Consider the following 20,705-nt stretch of genomic DNA (forward strand, 5'->3'; position numbering starts at 1 on the left):
GACTGAAAGGTCCCAGGTTCGATTCCAGTCAAGGGCATGTAACTTGGTTGCGGGCACATCCCCAGTAGGAGGTGTGCAAGAGGCAGCTGATCGATGTTTCTCTCTCATCGATGTTTCTGACTATCTATCCCTCTTCCTTTCTCTCTGTAAAAAATCAATAAAATATATATTTAAAAAAAAAATTTTTTTTAAAAATAAAAAAAAATTATTTTAAAATGTATTCTTTGGTGATGTTTTACACATTCACAAGGTATGAAATCATCCCCACTATCAAATTGCAGAACACTTATTATCACTGTAGAACAAATCCTATATCCACTGTCAATTCCTATTACTCACTACTCCAACCCCCTGGCAGCCACTGTTCTAGTTTCTGTCTGGATATCTCTCTATATAAAAGCCTAATATGCAAATTGTCCCCGTAGGAATTTGATTGGGAGACCGATCACTTGCTATGACATGCTCTGAGCACCAGGGGGTAGCGCAGAATGAAGGGAGGCTCTGGCCAGCAGCCAGAAGGCCCCCATCGACCCTGATGGCCAGCCAGGCCTAGGGACCCTACCCATGCACAAATTTTGTTCACCAGGCCTCTAATTTTACATAAATAGAATCATACAATATGAATAAACATGTCTGGCTTCTTTTACTTAGCCTACTGTTTTCAGTGCCCATCCATGTTCAATCTATCAGTTTTTAGTCTTTTTTGTGACTGAATAATATTCCAGTGTATGGGTACACCAGATTTGTTTAACCATTCAACAGTTGATGGAAATTTGGGTTACTTTCATTATCTGGTTATTATGAACTAGAGGCCTGGTGCATGAAATTCATGCACGGGGAGAGGGGTCCCCTCAGCCCAGCCTGCACCCTCTCCAATCCGGGACCCCTTGGGGGATGTCCAACTGCTGGGATCAGGCCTAAAATGGCAGTTGGATATCCCTCTCACAATCATGGACCACTGGCTCCTAATCGCTCACCTGCCTACCTGCCTGGTCACCCCTAACTGCCCCCCCTGCTGCCCTGATTGCCCCTCACTGCCTCTGCATGCCAGCCTGATCGTCCCTAACTACCCCCCCTGCTGGCCTGGTCACCCCTAACTGCCCCCCGCTGCCAGCCAGGTCACTCCCAACTGCCCCCCCTGCTGGCCTGGTTGCTCATAACTGCCCCCCTCTGCCAGCCTGGTAGCCCCTAATTGCTCACCCCTGCCAGCCGGGTCACCCCCAACTGCCCCCCCTGCTGACCTGGTCGCCCCCAACTGCCCCCCCCCTGCTGACCTGGTTGCCCCCAACTGCCCCCCCCCCTGCCAGCCTGGTCACCCCTAACTGCCCACCCCTGCCAACCTGGTCATCCCCAACTGCCCCCCCCCTGCTGACCTGGTTGCCCCCAACTGCCCCCCCATGCCGGCCTGGTCGCCCCACGCAGCCTGCTGTTCAGTTGTTTGATCATCCCTCACTAACACCCCTGCCGGCCTGGTTACCCCATGCAGCCTGCTTATTTAGTTGTTTGGTCACCCCTCACTAACCCCCCTGCTGTCCTGGTCACCCCATGCAGCCTGCTTGTTCAGTCGTTTAATCGTCCCTCACTAACCCCCCTGCCGGCCTGGTCGCCCCACGCAGCCTGCTTGTTCAGTTGTTTGGTTGTCCCTCACTAACCCCCCTGCTGGCCTGGTCGTAGGCAGCCATCTTGTGAGGGCATAAGGGTCAATTTGCATATTACCTCTTTATTATATAGAATAAAGCTGCTTTAAATATTCATATGCATGCTTTTTAGTGGACATATGTTATTGTTTCATTTGAGAAATCAATGTTTAGCTTTCTGAGTTCCATAACAAATATTTTTACAGCAGAAGAACCATTATACATCCCAAGAGTAATGAATGAAGGTACCAATTTCTCTACATCCTCATAAAGTCTTGCTATTGTTATTTCTTCTTATTATTATGGCCATTCTAGTTAGTTCAAAAAGGTTTAACTTGCATTTCAAAAAACACTAATGATATTGAATATCCTTTCATGTGCTTATTGCTATTTATAAATCTTCTTTGAAAAAATATTTATTTAGACCATTTGCCCACTTTTTAATGATAAATAAGTAATAATAATTAAAATGTTTTCCTGAATTCTGAGCCACAAATTATCAAACTTTGCAACCAAGTCCAAGGGATTTGAATGAGGGTAGGTGGGGAACCCACTACTTGCAATTGATGTCTGAAGTGGGAAGCAGTTTCATGAGAATGAGTGAGCCCTGGAGTCTGTTCTAACTCCAGGTAGTTAGTGTCAGAATTGAATTTTAGGACACCTGGTTGTTGTCATTAGGAGAGTTGGAGCATTAGATGGTGTAGAAAAAATAATAACAAACAAAAGAAACATTTGGTTCCAGAAATATTCTGTGAGAGGGGCAACAGAATTTTTTCTTTTACACATGCAAAAGACAAACCACCACCACATTAATTTGGCTATAAACTAGATCAAAAAGGAATTATAAAGTAGGAGTTAAGGATAGTTTTGAGCAGTGCCAAAATTCTTGGTCTTTCTGAATGCTATAGCAAATTGGACAATCTTAATGGTCCAATACTCAATTGAATGAAGTAGTAAAATAATTCATATTGTTTTATTATAACAATTTATAGAATCTCATTATTTCATATTTAGATACAGAAAAAAGTGAACAAAATCCCCCTTCATTTATAGATAATTTATAAAATTAAAGCACTTTCAAAGAATCAAATTAATTAAAAGAAATTAGCAATATGGATTTGTTATTATTAGAACACCATTCATTAGGGAAACTAATAAGATTTATTTTTATTGTTGTATTTATTATATTGCATACTACATTGAAATCCAAGAGACTATATGGTATAGATTTAGCATAGCAGACCAAACAACAGGATTCAAACAAATAATACAAATCAGAAATTTAAATGTAAGCTGGTAGGTAATTATCAAGAAGACATATAGAATATCGGCATTGCTTTATCCCAAGCAAACATACATCTCCATTTGGTACATTTTGTTGATCTTATAAGGCAGTTCTTTGTTTAAGCTTCCCCTCAGTGAACAGTGGGTTGAATAGCAATTCTCCTTCCTACACTCAACATTACAGAGTAAGTGAAACTGCTTCCAGAAGGAGGTAATCCTGTGGTCAAAAGTGAGGATGGGGGCAAGGAGACAGTGTGAATTTCATGGTGTATGAGCAATAACAATTACTGCAGCACAACTGAGAATATTTTCAATGTGTCATGAAAATACTTCCTGGGAGAGTTGTCTCATTAGGAGGTGAATGAATGATTTCACTATGTAAACTCTGGCTTAAAAAGAAAAAAAACAAACATTCTGTTTCTCAGAGTGTCTGTTTTCTTCGAAAACCAGTCACCACCTGCCCATATAATTGCCAAGTTGATGAATTATAGTTTTCTTTCCTGACACCTTTGACTGGGACTATGTGAAGAGTGATACTCTAGTATAAGAGAACAAGCTGCAAATGAATCAATCCAGGGTTGAACATTTTAGTAGTCTAGACAGATGTGCAAACAAATTATTTTAATACAGTATTTTAGCAAATATCTATTTGTATAGAGTTAATCATGTGAACAAAGTGGAAATCTGTCAAACTGTGCTAAAAATCTAATTAATAATTATCTATTCTGTAGTTAATGCAACCAAATCATGCTCATAATTCGAGTTTGTGAAAGAAAATATCTTTTTTATTTTTATGAACCTTGGTACATATACCAGTAATTGCCCTTCGCTTTTCAACTCTCCTATAAATAATGGACATCACTAAGTAAAAACTTCAGGAAAAAATATGTAACTCTGATGCTTATCACTGAGGACATGAAGAACTAAATATGTTGACATGTCCTTAATTATACTGATGAGTAAAAAAACCAAGTTTTTAAACTAATTAATTTAGCTTTTATGTTACAGATAGCAATTCTAACTTTTGTTATGTCTACTCTAATGCCCAGGGCATTTGGCATAGCTAAACAAAAAAATAATATATCATTGCTGAAGAGATTGATAAACATGCTATTACCTTTCAACTGATTTTTAGAGAATGTTAATTAGATAACTTGTGAAAATTCTTAATGAGTTCTCATGTGAAGTGGAAATCCTAAGTATCTTCTTTTTGTGCTTTAATACAGACTTGATTATTAGCTCGAGGCTAATTATTTTAAAGCAATAAAGCAAGAATACTGGAAAGAAGTACATTTTAGATTGTAGCCACTAAGAAGTTATATAACATAAATATATTTAAAATTTAATGTATTAGAAATATTGCAATTTTGGCAAACTATTCAAGGAAAATTAAACTGTATTAATTTTAAATACATTTTCTTCTGGTTTTGGAAAATGTGATTTAGAAGTATTTAGATGCAATAATATTTTATGTCAACTGTCAATGTATTTGATGTGATTTATATGTAGATACAAACTTATGAAATATATCTGATAACTTAAGAACATTTTCCAGTTTATATTCATGGCAAGCACAATTCACTCTTCAAGGTCAAATTCATCAAGAGACTACCATGATATCCTAGCTCCAACTTTCACCTTTCTTCAACACTAAACTCAATAGTACTATTTTGTATATATTGTTCCAAAAGGTGTTCAGAACATAAATCTCCTAAATTGTATTTAAAATGTTGGGTATAAGGAGTATGCTTTTTCCTGTAGAGATATATATTCTCCTAAATATGATAAAAACAATCACAAAGTTTGAACAAGAAACTCTATCTTCGGTATGTGACTTACAAGATAAAATGTATCTTAATTTTTAATTATTACCTTTAGAGACTGAATAGCTATAAATATATACATAAGTGACAGCATTCAGCTGAAGAAATAAGCCATAATAAGCCTCTTTTTCAATCTTTCCTCTCCGTTGGAACTTTATTTAGATAAATATTAGACCCTTTCTTTGTATTTCTGATAGCTCATGACTTTAAAAATGTTTCTCTCTCTTTCTCTTCTCTGTGCTATATTCTACATTTTTTTCACATCTATCACTAATTCTAACTTCACCTCTTTTTACTCTGCTATAAAAACAGCAGCAGCACAGCTCTAGTTTGGGGTTTCAGAGTGCCGTCATGCTCCTCAGACACAATTAGGTTTTGACCTAATACTACATTTATGTAGCTTTACAGATGGACACAGGGCAGGATTTACTGTACAACAGGTACAGATTCTTCATCCCATCAGGGACCAAGAAGTTGAAGAGTACACAGCTTCTTTTAACTCCTGGTTCACACAGATGCATGCACAACAAATGAAGCAGGCAAAATATCCAGAGGAAGTTCTGTTTTTTCCAGAAATCACATTTCCATATTTCTGTCACCTAGGTGAGTGCAGTAGTGATCTTAGATCACCTTAATACAATCAGAGTTTGAACAGCTTGAGCAAGGTATTCAAGTCCCTAAGAGGACGGCTTATTTAAGGTTTACTGTTATTCTCAGGATTTATTCACTCAGAGCTCTGCTCTCTCTTAACGGGCCCTACAGCACATTATGATATATTTGTGGATCTCACTGTGCTGTGTGTTGTTCTCAATAGCTCTTCCTAGTTGAATTTTTATTTGTTCATTAGAATGGTAGCTGTGAAATTTTTCTGAGTACTGAATTTAAGCTGTTTTGCCAAGAAAACATTGATTTTAACTTTTTGAATGTTATCTGTGAGCACTAACAACCTATGATCACCACCTCCCTCCCAAATGTTTTTCAGAGCTCAGAAATATTCTAAAGTAAATACTTTGCTTCCATGGGATGGACTTTTGATACTGAGTTCTCAGGGGAAGATTTTGTATTGTTTTGTCTTATTTTTCTCTCTCTTTGGCATCAAGCATCTCTGAGCTTACTTATGGTTTATCACATTTCCCAAGAAGTATGATGCATAAACAAATCCAATGCTTGGAATTAGTTTTTATTTTCTAACTGTTTAAAATAAGGAAATATTTTCAATGATTCTATTTTCAAAACTTAATAGAAATAAACTTGTTTCAAAATTTGTTTGTAAAAATAAAGCATTGCTTTTTTCAATTGCAGTTTACATTTAATATTCTGTATTAGTTTTAGATGCACTTAAAGGGAACATAAAATTAGTCTTATTTTTATATTTGAAATTTTAGAAAACAGATATATCTGTCCTACATTTTTCTTTTTTCTAATAGTAGTACACACTTTATCAGGATAGCAAAAGTATATTATAAATGCTAATAAACATTTACTGGGGATGATATAGTTTTTTATCCTTGCCTATATGGTAGAACTTCAGCTGTGAGATTGACATATGAATATGCACTCATATCTGTTGTGCAATTCAGTGAAGATCAGGATTTATAATTGATGTGTTACTAGTCCTGAAAAGAAATGAAGATGCCTGTAGAAATAAAACAATTAATTGAAATATTAATAGTGTACTCAAGGCATTAAATTGGCTTAAGAAGGCTTTACCATATCCTGGTACCCTGCCTATGGCCAATCAACTCCAGTGTAAACATCTGTACTTTTACTAAATATTTTAAAAGACAGTTAATAATAGAATATTCTTTAAAATTTTCCCAGCATTGTGTTTTTGATACTAAGAAATAATTTGCACAAATATGATTGAATATTGTTCATAAACTTTTTAAAATCTGTTTAGTTCACAGACCCAGAAATCTATTTTATAATGTAAAGAATATATTTTGTTTCTTTTAAATATGTACACATTTGAGCCTACCAATAATTTTTTAGATGATATGTGAAAATTAAATTAGAATATTGTTAGAGCAACAAGAAAAAGTCAAAGGTAAAAAATTATAAAAGATTATTTAAAAGTTATGAAAAATTAAATTTCTTCCAGATACCAATACTGATATGCAATAAATAATTGATAAATAAATATAATAATAGAATAAATTGGCCATTGAAATAATGCTCCAATGAAAGACTCAGATTAGCCGAAACCGGTTTGGCTCAGTGGATAGAGCGTCGGCCTGCGGACTGAAGGGTCCCGGGTTTGATTCCGGTCAAGGGCATGTACCTTGGTTGCGGGCACATCCCCAGTGGGAGGTGTGCAGGAGGCAGCTGATCGATGTTTCTCTCTCATCGATGTTTCTAGCTCTCTATCCCTCTCCCTTCCTCTCTGTAAAATATCAATAAAATATATTGAAGAAAAAAAAAAAAAAGACTCAGATTAACCCCTTATGCCGGAAACCAATCATTCTACCACTCATAGAAAGATGTGGCCAGGAAACTGGGAAGGCTGGTCAACAACCTTAATTGTTTTAATCGCTCACTTTTTAGTAAAAACATTGTTAGCTGAAGCAGCCTCCACCTGTTTCTCCTATGTAAATTTCTGTTATTGGAATTTCCTGCCTAAAGGTTATGGGCGTATCCCATAGTCTCAATAAAAGGGATTGCAAGGCCAGAGCAAGGGGTAGTCCTCCCACTAGAGGTGGGCTCCCGCCTGGCCCCCCATTTTCCCAAATTAATACTTTTCCAAGTCTCTTTTCATTTGTGTGCGGCCTTCTCCAGAACCCGAACCCTGAACCAGAACCCTGAACCACGCGGGACGTGAAAGGGGTTCCCACACCCTTAGATACTTCTTGTTTATCCAGAATAATTTGTAAATTCAATATGGCAAATCATTTAATGAGTTTTTCTCCTGGTCTTACTTCTGCCTTATAATTTTTGGAATTAATTAATGATGAGTATGTGGCTTTCATGATTTTATTTTTCATAAGCTAGTATTGAAACTCCACTTGTGTCCCGGTTTGTACCTATGTGTCCTTAGGTTGGTTAACACCTCTACCCCTTGAGTTAGAAGGTACTGAGGCTCAGTATTTATTAGATGAGAAATCTGAAATTCAGTAATATATTTAAGATCTGCCAGGGAATATGTAATGCATTCAAATTGGATAATTTGAGGGGAAGTTAGTAAATGGTTTGTTTTCAAAGGTGAGGATAGAAACTATAAGGGATAGCATAGACTCCCAGGGTTCACTACAGAAAGGAACAGTTTCTATCCTAGACCTAAGAAATCGAAGAAGCTCATATTACTGGAATCTGGAAAAGGTATCTCTATGGAATGAGCCACCTGATGCAACAGTGGCTGTTGATTGGGGGGTGCAACAAAATCCCAACAACATGACTGACAAGGGGCTCACAGAATTAAAACTCTGACTTCACTCTTCATACAAAATCAAATCTCTTGTGAAGTCTCCCATTGACTGGACCAACTCAGAGGCCAGACCAACAGGCAATCTGTTAATGTAGTCCACACTGGTGAAGTCCATTGGACAGAGCACCCTGAAGAAGGATAAAGAGTAGGCACACAGTAACAAAAGGAAACTAACAAAAACAAGCATCTGGATGAAATACCCACAAAAGACATAAATTTCTCTGACTTTTAAGACCATATCTGAGGAAAAAAAGTACTATTCTCACATTGAAAAACCACTGATGGTCACTTTCCTAGGCATTGTTTAAACACTGAGGTCAGTGAAATGAGAAAGATAAATAAACTTTCTACCTTCATTAAATTTAAATTAGATTAGAGTGGGAGGAATAAAAATAGTGGTAGACAAATATATAAAATGATTACAGTTTTAATAAATGTTTTGTTGGAATAAACGCCTGAGGGGGGAAAAACAGAGAATAATAAATATATTATCTGGACAGAGCAAAGATGAGTATGTCTATTTCAGAGATATGAAAATTTAGAAATTAACATTTTTGCATATTTTAGTGATAGATATGAAAAACAAATTTTGTGCTCATACCCAGTTTTTTTTTTTTCTCTATTCTGTCAGGGAAGATAATATTTTAAAATATTAATCTGTATCTCCTTCAAACTTATATTTCTTTGTACAATTGGTACTTCCATTATTTACTGAACAAAGCTTGCTGTCCTTGTTGCCTCAGGAAAGTGGTGATAAAGTAGAAAGCAAAGAACATTATGAGTCTCAAATAGGTTGGCATTATAGATACTTTGTGTATGAAACAATCCCTATGAGCGATGGCAGTCTCTTACTGAGACTGAAAAATTAGCTCATTGTGAAAAGGCGGAGAGATGGGAAGGCTGAGCCAGGAGCAGAAAAGGTGAAAACAGAAACTAACAAACTGACAAAAAGGAAGAACTTTCAGATGGAATCATATAAATTTGCATCTAAGAACATAAGAATGTGTGTCCTTATTCCCTGAAGAACCAGAATATGGGTTAAAAAAATAGCACAAAAATGACTACTTAGTATGCCTAAACAGAGGTGTTACGATTTATTTGATGAAATTCTGTTGAACCACAACAGGTGAAACAGCAGTGGTTTCACTTACATTAAGAGTAGTGATACTCTAGTCAGTTTCTCAGTGGTTAGAACCTTGCCTGGCAGACTGAAGGGTCATGAGTTCGATTCTAGTCAAGGATACCTATCTTGGTTGCAGGCTCTATCCCCGCCCTCTGCTGGGGTGCACGTAGGAGGCAACCAATCAATGTATCTCTCTCACATGGATGTTTTTCTCTGTCTCCCCCCACCCCCTCCCACCCCGTCCCTTCCACTTTCTCTAAAAAAAAAAAATCAATGGGGGGAAAATACCCTTGGGTGAGGAGTAACAAAAAAAAAAAAAAATCACACAACAAACAAAGAGTAGTGAAAAGCCTTACAGAGCAACATGTATTTGCATACCAGATTTTCCTTTGGTTCTAGAGTCGTGAAGGCTGACTAAGATAGGAACAAAGAATGAACTACTGACTGTTCCAGACTTAGGATGGTTTGACTTAGTGATTTTTCAACTGTATGATGATGAAAATCAATATGCATAATAAATTACATGAGGTATTCACATTTTATTATAAAAACTAGCTTTGTGTTAAATGATTTTCCCTAACTGTAGGCTAATTATAAATGTTCTGAGCATGGTAGGCTAAGCTATGATGATTACTTGTATTAAGTGTACTTCTAGCCTACAATATTTTTAGTTTATGTTTAGTTTGTCAGGATGAACCCCATCAAAGGGTTGAGGAGCATCTATAGATTTTTAAAAAACCACACACAATAATGTGAAAACAGACATGACAAGTTACATCTCAATGAATACCAGTATGTTTGAATGATGTCAGGCACCATATGAAACCCTCTCAGGTGACCTGATTTTTTAAAAAATAATCTGTGTCTTTGCCACTTTCTATATGGTAGTAAGTAGCCTTTTTGTAATAAATACTGTCTTGGAAATAATAGTTTTGTTTTCAGACCCAGAAAACATTCAGTTGGTTTTGCTAACTCAAGTAACATGTGTTTTAAATGTGGGAAGAATTCTATAATCACAGAGTAAGCATTAATGAAAGAAAGAAGGAAAGGAAAGAAGGAAAGGAAGGAAGGAAGGAAGGAAGGAAGGAAGGAAGGAAGGAAGGAAGGAAGGAAGGAAGGAAGGAAGGAAGGAAGGAAGGAAAGAAAGAAAGGCCTGAAAAATGATATTTGGAACATCATTTTACCATAAATTGAGGTACATCCAGTCTTCATCTCTTCCTGGATAGGGAATTTAATCTCTCTGCTTCAGATTTTGAGAGTCAATCCCCAATTTGTAATCTAATACAGTTAACAATACTCTTGCCATTATTTTCTGACTCTCACTTCAGGGACATAGTGAAGTACAGAGGAACACCAGCTTCACTGAATACAAGCTGTGTGTTTACAGGATAGTTAACCTCTGCGAGCCCCCATTCCTTTATCTGTTAGTCCAGCCTATCTCACAAGAGCAGCATAAGAATTAAATGTAAATGACATGTCAAGTCCCTTGATCCTCTCTTAATGGTAGTCATAATTACTGTCCTCACCTGTGTTGTTGCTATTGCTATTGCTAATGATTAGGGTAGCACCTGAGTTGCTCTAGCCAATTCCCCCAAAACTCCATTTATGTCAAGAGTCTGCAGGTCAGGGCCCTGTTCTTTCTGTTCAACTTCCCTGATGCTTTCTGCCTAACTGGTTCTGATGCTTTGCTTTTCTTCCTCTGGCATTTTGTCTTCTCTCCTTGTGTATTGCGCCCAAATGACCCTGTACTCTCACCTACCACCTTCTCATCAAATTGAGCCTCCTCTAGTGCTGGCTTTAAAGTAATGAAGTCGGGATCCAACCAGACATTTAGACAAAGGAGGCCCTGACCCAGGCATTAACTGGGATACACTTCCTGTAAAAATGAAGATTTTTAATTCTGGCTGTTCATAAAGCTAGCTATCTGCTACAATGTCAGTTATTTTTAAATGATACTTTTAAATACAATGCTGAGTTGAATGAGATGACAATGATCCATTTTCATTTCTGTGCATTCAATTCTATAATAGTCATTCAATTATATGTGTGTTTTTTCTTTCTAACTAGGAAGATTAACCATTACTACCACCACCCTCCATTTTGTGTGTGAGTGTGTGTGTGTGTGTGTGTGGTAGTAGAAACATCACTCTGAAAATTGAGAAAAATGTAGAGTCAACAAAACTGTATTTTTTAGCATGTTCCAATGAATTTGATTTTATTAGGCAAGAATTCTAAGGAAACTGACTGTAAACACCTGATTACAATTTTGAATCATACCAGCCCTTGGAAATATTAGATTCCAGAAAGGTAATATTTCATAATGCCACCTTTAAAACCACATTAAAATTGCCAAAATTTCTTTTGCTTTTTAGTGCTTTGGAAAAAAATTCTTAAGTGGCATTATCCATATTCAAACCATCCTTCAACTACTTCAACAAATGGCAGTCTCACAGAGCATCTCACACAGCCTCTCCCTTTTGCTAAAGTGGTTCCACGTGGCAGCACAAAATACGCAATCTAATTTACAAGGAGACAATAGAATATTGGCATCAGCCAATTGTTGATGTCAAGACAAAAAATGCAATAAAGGTTTGCCTATTACTAAAAGAACCTAAAGGTGATTTGTGAATCCTATTCACTGTTCAAAAAGCACATAAATCCTGATGCCATTATCAACAGCAAACATTTCAAAGATTAGGTAAAGTCAGCACTTGAGCCCTCGAAGCTTAAAAAGACTTCTAGAGGGAAAGGAAAATAAGGGCAGAAAACCTGCTGGAAGAAATAGCACATGATCATTTATGTACTGATATTTAAAAGAATGAAGAAATATAGTAGTATGTTGATAATTCAAATAGTATAAATAAAATACGCCTGGTAATTGCCTGGCTCATAGTTTCTGTAATGCTTTATGGGGTCCACCTTATACAAAAGGCCCTTTATGAGGTGTTCTTACATATGGATTTGTAAAAATATTATGATTACAGAAGACTGGAACTGGTGTTGGCTTTTGTTTGAATGAAGGCATCTTTAACCAGGCCAACAGCATATGATACAGCCTATTAAAATAGTTCTGCACAATATGACCACATACAGTAGATGGCGATGTGGGAGGAAGTATCTCCATTCTTTAAAAAAATTCTCAGATGGTTTTCAGTGGGTATTCAACTTAAGAATCACTGAAGTATTGCTGATTTATCAAAAGGCATTTAAGACCTTGAACATGGTATCTTTGTTTTAGACTCTTCTTTCGACTCCTTCGTCCTGAAATATGTGTTAGAAAATTGAAGCAAATCAAAGAAAACTAATATAAAGATATTGTTTTCAAGGAACTTACATTCTAATAGTGAAGATAAGTCACAAATGCAAAGGTGTATTAAATAATTTAAAGTGTTCACTAAATATAAGAGTGTAATGGGGGGGAGGGCAAAGTTGAGGAAGGAGGGAAAAAAATTCTTTTGCCATGTCAAACTAAGGAGGATTTCATTTGAGGTCAATTTTAAAGGATAAGTAGGTTTTTACCATAGAGAGAGGAGAGAAAAAGAGCACACCACCAAGCTCATATAGACACACATTTAAAAATAAATATAAAATGATTCTCTGTGTTTGATTCAGAAGTTCTGAATGACTGAAAGGGAAAACTAAAGTGAGCAAAAACTAGATGTTGTGACTATTGAACTGAAATTAATTTTCAATCCTCAATTTTCTCATCTATAAAATAGGGATTAGAATCCTTATAGCAAAATGTCTTGTAAGAACTCATTGAGCTCTAAGTATAAAACCTCTTATAGTTAACCAATAAACAGCAATCTCATTTTCCTTTCTCCATTAAAAAAAAAAAGATATGGGAATGCATGGAAAATACAATGCAAAATTATACTTAATTATGAAAGAGATTGGAGGAACTGGAAAAGAAATGATTGAGTAGCATGTTTGTCTCTATCTTATGCTGCAAATCTGCTGTTATTACTTTGCTACAAGCATGATAAAAATAATATTTAAGTCCTAAGCACATCCTGGAATGTCAGAATGAGCTATTTCATAATGCTTTCTTTAATGTTTTTTAAAAGGTACAATTTGCTAATTAGTGAATCCAATTTTCTATTGGCCTTTGACTTTGATTATGAAACCAGAAATATGCTCTAATAAGCCAAAAAGCTCTCTCTATATAAAGGCAGCAAATCTTCCAAAATAATGCATTGTGAATGGGTGATTACTTTCTGCTGTATTTTTATTTGTCTGCAAATTGTCACTGGTTCTTTAGGAAAGATTAATTCAACTAAACTCAATATATGTTTACTGACTACTACAATGCACCAAGCACTTTAATAGTTACTATACTTTAACACCTTAATACAAGTATTATTAAGAAATAGATATAATCTCAAGAAAATTATGTATATTAAGGGGAAAATTAAATATTCCATAACTTACTTTAATGTTGGAAAGATGTCAATGCTATAAATTTTCTATACCTCATAAATACGAGGTGATGTTTCATATTTGAATCTAAGAAGTTGTACTAATTATGCGAATCATAAGATTAAGTAAAATTAATTAATTTAAATCAATTTACAATTATTTAAAACTAAAGAGCATACATAAACATATATTTCTGTTTGCTATGGTAAAAAATAAAACACAGGGAACCTTCCATAATATTTTTAAAGTAATGTTACATTTTATATAATTTAATAATGTTTTACATTGCATTAAAATCTGTATCTTTAATTCAACATGTAAAAAGAGAGAGAGGCAGAGGAGAGACAGTCTGAGAGATACATAAAAATGGTGAGGAAACATGGGGTGTAATCATGGTCTCCTTTGCCGTTTTGCACGCTAATAAAATGTACTGGAGGGGAAATGACATTTGAACTGAATTCCAAATTATGAAGGAGAAAGGAAGTGAAAAGGTATTTTATTTTATTTTTTAAATAAATCTTTATTGTTCAGATTATTACAGATGTTCCTCTTTTTTCCCTCCATAGCTCCCCTCCACCTGATTCCCCACCCCCACCCCATGCCCTTTGCTCCACCACTGTCCTCATCCATAGGTGTAAGATTTTTGTCCAATCTCTTCACGCACCCCTCACACCCCCTTCCCCCTGAGAATTGTCAGTCCACTCCTTTTCTATGCCCCTGATTCTATTATATTCACCAGTTTATTCTGTTCATCAGATTTTTTATTCACTTGATTTTTAGATTTACTTGTTGATAGATATGTATTTGTTGTCACTTTGTTGTTCATAATTTTTATCTTTACCTTTTTCTTCTTCTTCCTCTTCTTAAAGAATACCCTTCAGCATTTCATATAATCCTGGTTTGGTGGTGATGAACTCCTTTAGCTTTTTCTTATCTGTGAAGCTCTTTATCTGACCTTCAATTCTAAATGATAGCTTTGCTGGGTAGAGTAATCTTGGTTGTAGGTTCTTGCTGTTCATCACTTTGAATATTTCTTGCCACTCCCTTCTGGCCTGCATAGTTTCTGTTGAGAAATCAGCTGACAGTCATATGGGTACTCTCTTGCAGGTAACTAACTGTTTTTCTCTTGCTGCTTTCAAGATTCTCTCTTTGTCTTTTGCACTTGACAATTTAATTATGATGTGTCTTGGTATGGTCCTCTTTGGATTCCTCTTGTTTGGGGTTCTCTGCACTTCCTGGACTTGTAAGTCTATTTCTTTCACCAGGTAGGGAAAGTTTTCTGTCATTATTTCTTCTAATAGGTTTTCAATATTTTACACTCTCTCTTCTTCTGCCCCCCCCCCCCCCCCATAATTCAGATGTTGGTACACTTGAAGTTGTCCCAGAGGCTCCTTACACTATCTCCATATTTTTTTATTCTTTTTTTTTTCCCTGTTTGCGTGTTTTTTGCTTCCTCATATTTCAAATCTTTGGTTTAATTTTGGGGTCCTCTAGTCTACTGTTGGATTTCTGTATATTATTTTTTATTTAAGACAGTGTATGCTTAATTTCTGATGGTCCTTTTCCATTTTTTTGGCATTCTCATTAAGATCCTTGAAGGTCTCACTAAGTTCCTCAGAGGTTTCACTAGGTTTCTCGGAGGTTTCTAGAAGATTCTTGAGTAACCTTATAACTGTGCTTTTGAACTCTATATCCAGTAGTTTGCTTTCCTCCATTTCTTTCATTCGTGACATGTTTCTTTGTCTCCACATTTTGGCTGCTTCCCTGTGTTGATGGAGTGGCTTTGTGTGGTAGGTGACCTATAGGGCCCAGTGTCTCAGCCTCCCCAATCACCTGAGGTGGACACTCTTGACGCACCCCTTTGTTGGCTTGGTGCACAGTCTTGTTGTAGTTAAGCCTTGATTGCTGTTGGTACACTGGGAGGAATTAACCTCCAGGCCAATTGGCTGTGAGGATCAACTGTGTCTATAATGGAAGAACTGCTGTGCTGGAGACACCCTTATGGGGCAGGACTTGCTTCAGTGGGGCTTTGGTGCTCACTGAGTCTGCCTCTTGAGTGTGTCACTTATGGATGTGATGAGTTGAAATCTGGTGTTGTCTCACATTGACCACTAGGTACACTGTCTCCTGGATCTCCCAGGAGGTGCAAGTCAGCTACTGCTTGAGGCCACCCAGCAGGAGCTACAGGGAGATCTGCAGATTTCTCCTCTTTGTTTGGGGTTTAGAAGTTTTGGAGCTCTCTGACCCTGCAGCAATTTGTTAGGTTAAGCTGGGAAAGGGCAGGCCATTCATATGCAAAAGCCGCTGTGCACAGCTAAGGTGGGTTTGTAAATTGGGAGGGGCAGGGTCTCAGGGCATCACTAGGGCATGGCAAACAGCGATGGCTGCCAGTCAGCAGTCTCTGCATCTCTGAGTTTCCACGTCCCCGCGTCCCACGCCCCAGTGCAGTAAACAATGATTCCTGCATGCACCTCTGCAAGAAAGCCACCCTCACTTTCCGACTCAATGCCAGACAGTCCAGTTTTTCCCCATAGGAGTCTGGGTCCCCAGAGTCTCACCGGAAACTGGAGTTCAGAGCAGTCAGGACCTTGTATCTCCCTTCCAATTGATAAAAAAACAGCGCACCTATTCACCAACCCAATTCACACGTGCCTCCTTACCTCTGCTTTTCCGCACCTCTGCACCTCCTACACAGTCTCAATGAGCTTCTTTCTTTCCTTCTAGTTATAGAACTTCTCCTCCTCCAGCTTTCCCATGGTTCTGGGTGATAGTCATTTTGTCTTTTAGTTGTAGTTTTGGTGTGGTTGTGATAGGCAGCACATACAGGTGTATACCTTATGCCGCCATCTTGGTTTTCCTCTAAAAAGGTGTTTTAAACAGAGAAAATAAGTGCACTGAAAAAGAGGGATGAGCCTGCATAGCATCATCAGAAAATGGTGAGAAGTTAATCACTACTAGGACAGAGTGGAGAGGTGGCAGGATATAAATATGAAAGTATAGGTTAAGCCAGAGATTGGGGAAACTTAAATACAGGTCCAGAAGCTTAGACATTATCCTCTGTGTAACAGAGATTGCACCAGAAGTTTGAGGACAGAGAAGCAGTATGCTTAGACTTCAGTTTGAGACATATAATCTTGACATCAGTGAGAAGGATGGATTCAGGTTGGACAAGAAAGTGCATATAACATCATTCCCCATGAGAAATTAGGGTGGATTAATCTAAAAGTTGACAGTACTAAAAAGAAAAAGTTACCTGCTAGGGATTGAGTGAGAGGAACCTCCTGAAAAAAAATCTCTAATAATGCTTAAAAACTAAGTTTATTATTTATTCAACCAGGTTTTCTATTCCTTGCTTTTCTTCCTCTCCTTCTGGTACCCCTATTATGTGAATGTTGTTTCATTTTGTGTTGTCCCAAAGCTCCCTTAGTCTCTCCTCTTGCTTTTTAAGTCTTCTTTCCAGTTGCTGCTGTGTTTGTGTGTTTTTTCCTACCTTGTCTTCTAATTCGCTGATGCGTTCCTCAGCCTCTTCTAGTCTACTATTTAAGCCTTCTAGAAATAATGACAGAAAACTTCCCTGATATTGGCAAGAACAAAACTATGCAAGTCCAAGAAATACATAGAGTCCCAAACAAGTTGAACCCCAAAAGACCAATACCAAGACACATCATAATTAAATTGGCGAACACCAACAACAAACTAAGAATCTTAAATGCTGCCAGAGAGAGACAGAAAGTTACCTACAAGGGATCTCCTATTAGAATATCAACTGATTTCTCAACAGAAACACACTAGGCCAGAAGGGAATGGAATGAAATATACAAAGTGATGTAAAGCAAGGGACTAAATCCAAGAATACTATACCCAGCAAGGCTATCATTCAAAATTGAAGGTGGAATCAGGAGCTTCACAGACAAAAAAGGACTGAGGGAGTTTATTACCACCAAACCAGCAATGTAAGAAATGCTAAAGGGTCTGCTGTAAAAAAAAGAAATAGGAAGTGAAGAAGGAACACAGGGGTAAAGAATAAAAATGGTGACAAACAAGTACCAATCAATAATAACTTTAAATGTAAATGGATTAAATGCCCCCAATCAAAAGACAGAGAGTAATGAATTGGATAAGAAAACATGACCCATATATCTGTTGTCTACAAGAAACCCACCTCAGAAAAAAAGACGCACACAGACTGAAGGTGAAGGGATGGGAAAAGGTTTTTCAGGCGAATGGAAATGAAAAAAAAGCTGGGGTAGCAATACTTATATCTGACAAATTATATCTCAAAGTGAAGGACATAAAAAGAGATAAGGAAGGCCACTTCATAATACTAAAGGGAACAATCCAACAAGAAGAAATAACTGGTAAACGTATATGCACCCAATACAGGAGCACCCAAATACATAAAAAAAAAAAAAAACTCCTGGAGGATATCAAGGGAGAGATTGACAGCAATACAATCATAGTAGGGGACTTTAATACCCCACTATCACCACTGCACAAATCCTCTAAACCAGTAGGTTGGCAAACTCATTAGTCAACAGAGCAAAATATCAACAGTACAACGATTAAAATTACTTTTGAGAGCCAAGTTTTTTAAACTTAAACTTCTTCTAATGCCACTTCTTCAAAATAGACTTGCCCAGGACGTGGTATTTTGTGGAAGAGCCACACTCAAGGGGCCAAAGAGCCGCATGTATCTCGTGAGCCACGGTTTGCTGACCACTGCTCTAAACAAAAAATCAGCAAAGAAACATCAAACCTAAATGACTCACTAGACCAGATGGAATTAATTGACATCTTCAGAACATTTCACCCCAAAGCCATAGAATATACATTCTTCTCAAGTCCACATGGGTCATTTTCAAAGATAGACCATATGTTGGGTCACAGGCAAAGTCTCTTCAAATTCAAGAAGATAGAAATCATATCAAGCATCTTCTCAGACCACAGTGGCATAATATTAGAAATAAACTACAATAAAAACAATCCAAAAAAATCCAACACATGGAGACTAAATAGCATGCTATTAAACAATGACTGGGTTGCCAGAGAGATCAAAGAAGAAATAAAAAAACATAATGGCAACAAACAACAATGAAAACACAACAATCCAAAAATCTGTGGGACACAGCGAAAGCAGTCTTGAGAGGGAAGTTCATAGCTCTACAAGCCTACTGCAAAAAACAAGAAACAATGGTAATAAATTACCTAACCCAACAACTCAAAGAGTTAGAAAGAGAGCAACAAGAAAAGCCCAGTGTAAGCAGAAGGAAGGAAATAATAAAGATCAGAGCGGAGAAAAACAACATAGAGACCAAAAAAACAATACAAAAGATAAACAAAACCAAGAGCTGGTTCTTTGAAAGGATAAACAAGATTGATGAACCTCTAGCCAGGCTCACCAAGAAACAAAGAGAGGACCCAAATAAACAGAAATGAAAGAGGAGAAATAACAACAGACCCCACTGAAATACAAAGGATTATTAAAAAATACTTTGAACAACTCCATTCCAACAAATTGGACAACCTGGAGAAAATGGACATATTCCTAGAAAAATATAACCTTCCAAAACTCAATCAGGAAGAATCTAAACATCTCAATAGGCCAATAACTATGGAAGAAATTGAAGCAGTCATCAAAGAGCTTCCAGCAAACAAAAGCCCGGGGCCAGATGGCTTCACAGGAGAGTTTTACCAAACATTCAAGGAAGAACTTAAACCGACCCTCCCCAGACTATTCCAAAAAATTCAAGAGGAAGGAGCACTTCCAAGCTCCTTCTATGAAGCCAGCATTACCCTAATTCCAAAACCAGATAAAGACAACACAATGAAAGAGAATTATAAGCCAATATCCCTCATGAAAATAGATGCCAAAATCCTCAACAAAATTCTAGCAAATTGGATCCAGCAGCACATCAGAAAGATCATATACCATGACCAAGTAGGATTTATCCCGGGGATGCAAGGATGGTACAATATCCGCAAGTCAATTAACGTGATACATCACATAAACAAATTGAGAGATAAAAATCACATAGTCATATCAATTGATGCAGAAAAAGCATTTGACAAAATCCAACACCATTTCCTGATTAAACTCTCAACAAGGTGGGAATAGAAGGATCATACCTCAACATAATAAAAGCTATATATGATAAACCCACAGCTTACTTCATACTCAATGGGAAAAAACTAAAACCATTTCCCCTAAGAAGAGGAACAAGACAAGGATGCCCACTCTCACCACTCCTGTTTGACATAGTACTGGAAGTATTAGCCATTTCAGTTAGACAAGAAGAAGAAATAAAAGGCATCCAAATTGGAAAAGAAGAAGTAAAGCTGTCCTTATTTGCAGATGACATGATATTGTACATAAAAAAAACCAAAAGACTCCATCAAAAAACTAACAGACTTAATAAATGAATTCGGCAATGTAGCAGGATACAAAATTAACACCAAGAAATCTATGGCATTTCTATACACCAATAGTGAACTTACAGAAAGATAGACGAAAAAAGCAATCCCATTTACCATTGCACCAAAGAAATTAAGATATCTAGGAATAAACTTAATTAAGGTGGTAAAAATACCTATACACCTGAAAAAAGAGATAGAGGAAGACATAAACAGATGGAAGAACATACCATGTTCATGGATTAGTAGAATCAACATCATTAAAATGTCCATACTACCCAAAGCGATCTATATATTCAATGCACTCCCCATTAAAATACCAAAGGCATATTTCACAGACCTAGAAAGAACTCTCCAAAAATTCATCTGGAATAAAAAAAAAAAGGACCCCAAATAGCCACAGCAATCCTGCGAAAGAAGAACAAAGTTGGTGGGATCGCCATACCAGATTTCAAGCTGTATTACAAAGCCACTGTTCTCAAAACAGCCTGGTACTGGCACAAGAACAGACATATAGATCAATGGAATAGAATAGAGAACCCAGATATTGACCCAAACCACTATGCTCAATTAATGTTTGACAAAGG

This window comes from Plecotus auritus (genome assembly GCF_963455305.1).
Source record: "Plecotus auritus genome assembly, chromosome: 11".
Taxonomy (NCBI): Eukaryota; Metazoa; Chordata; class Mammalia; order Chiroptera; family Vespertilionidae; genus Plecotus; species Plecotus auritus.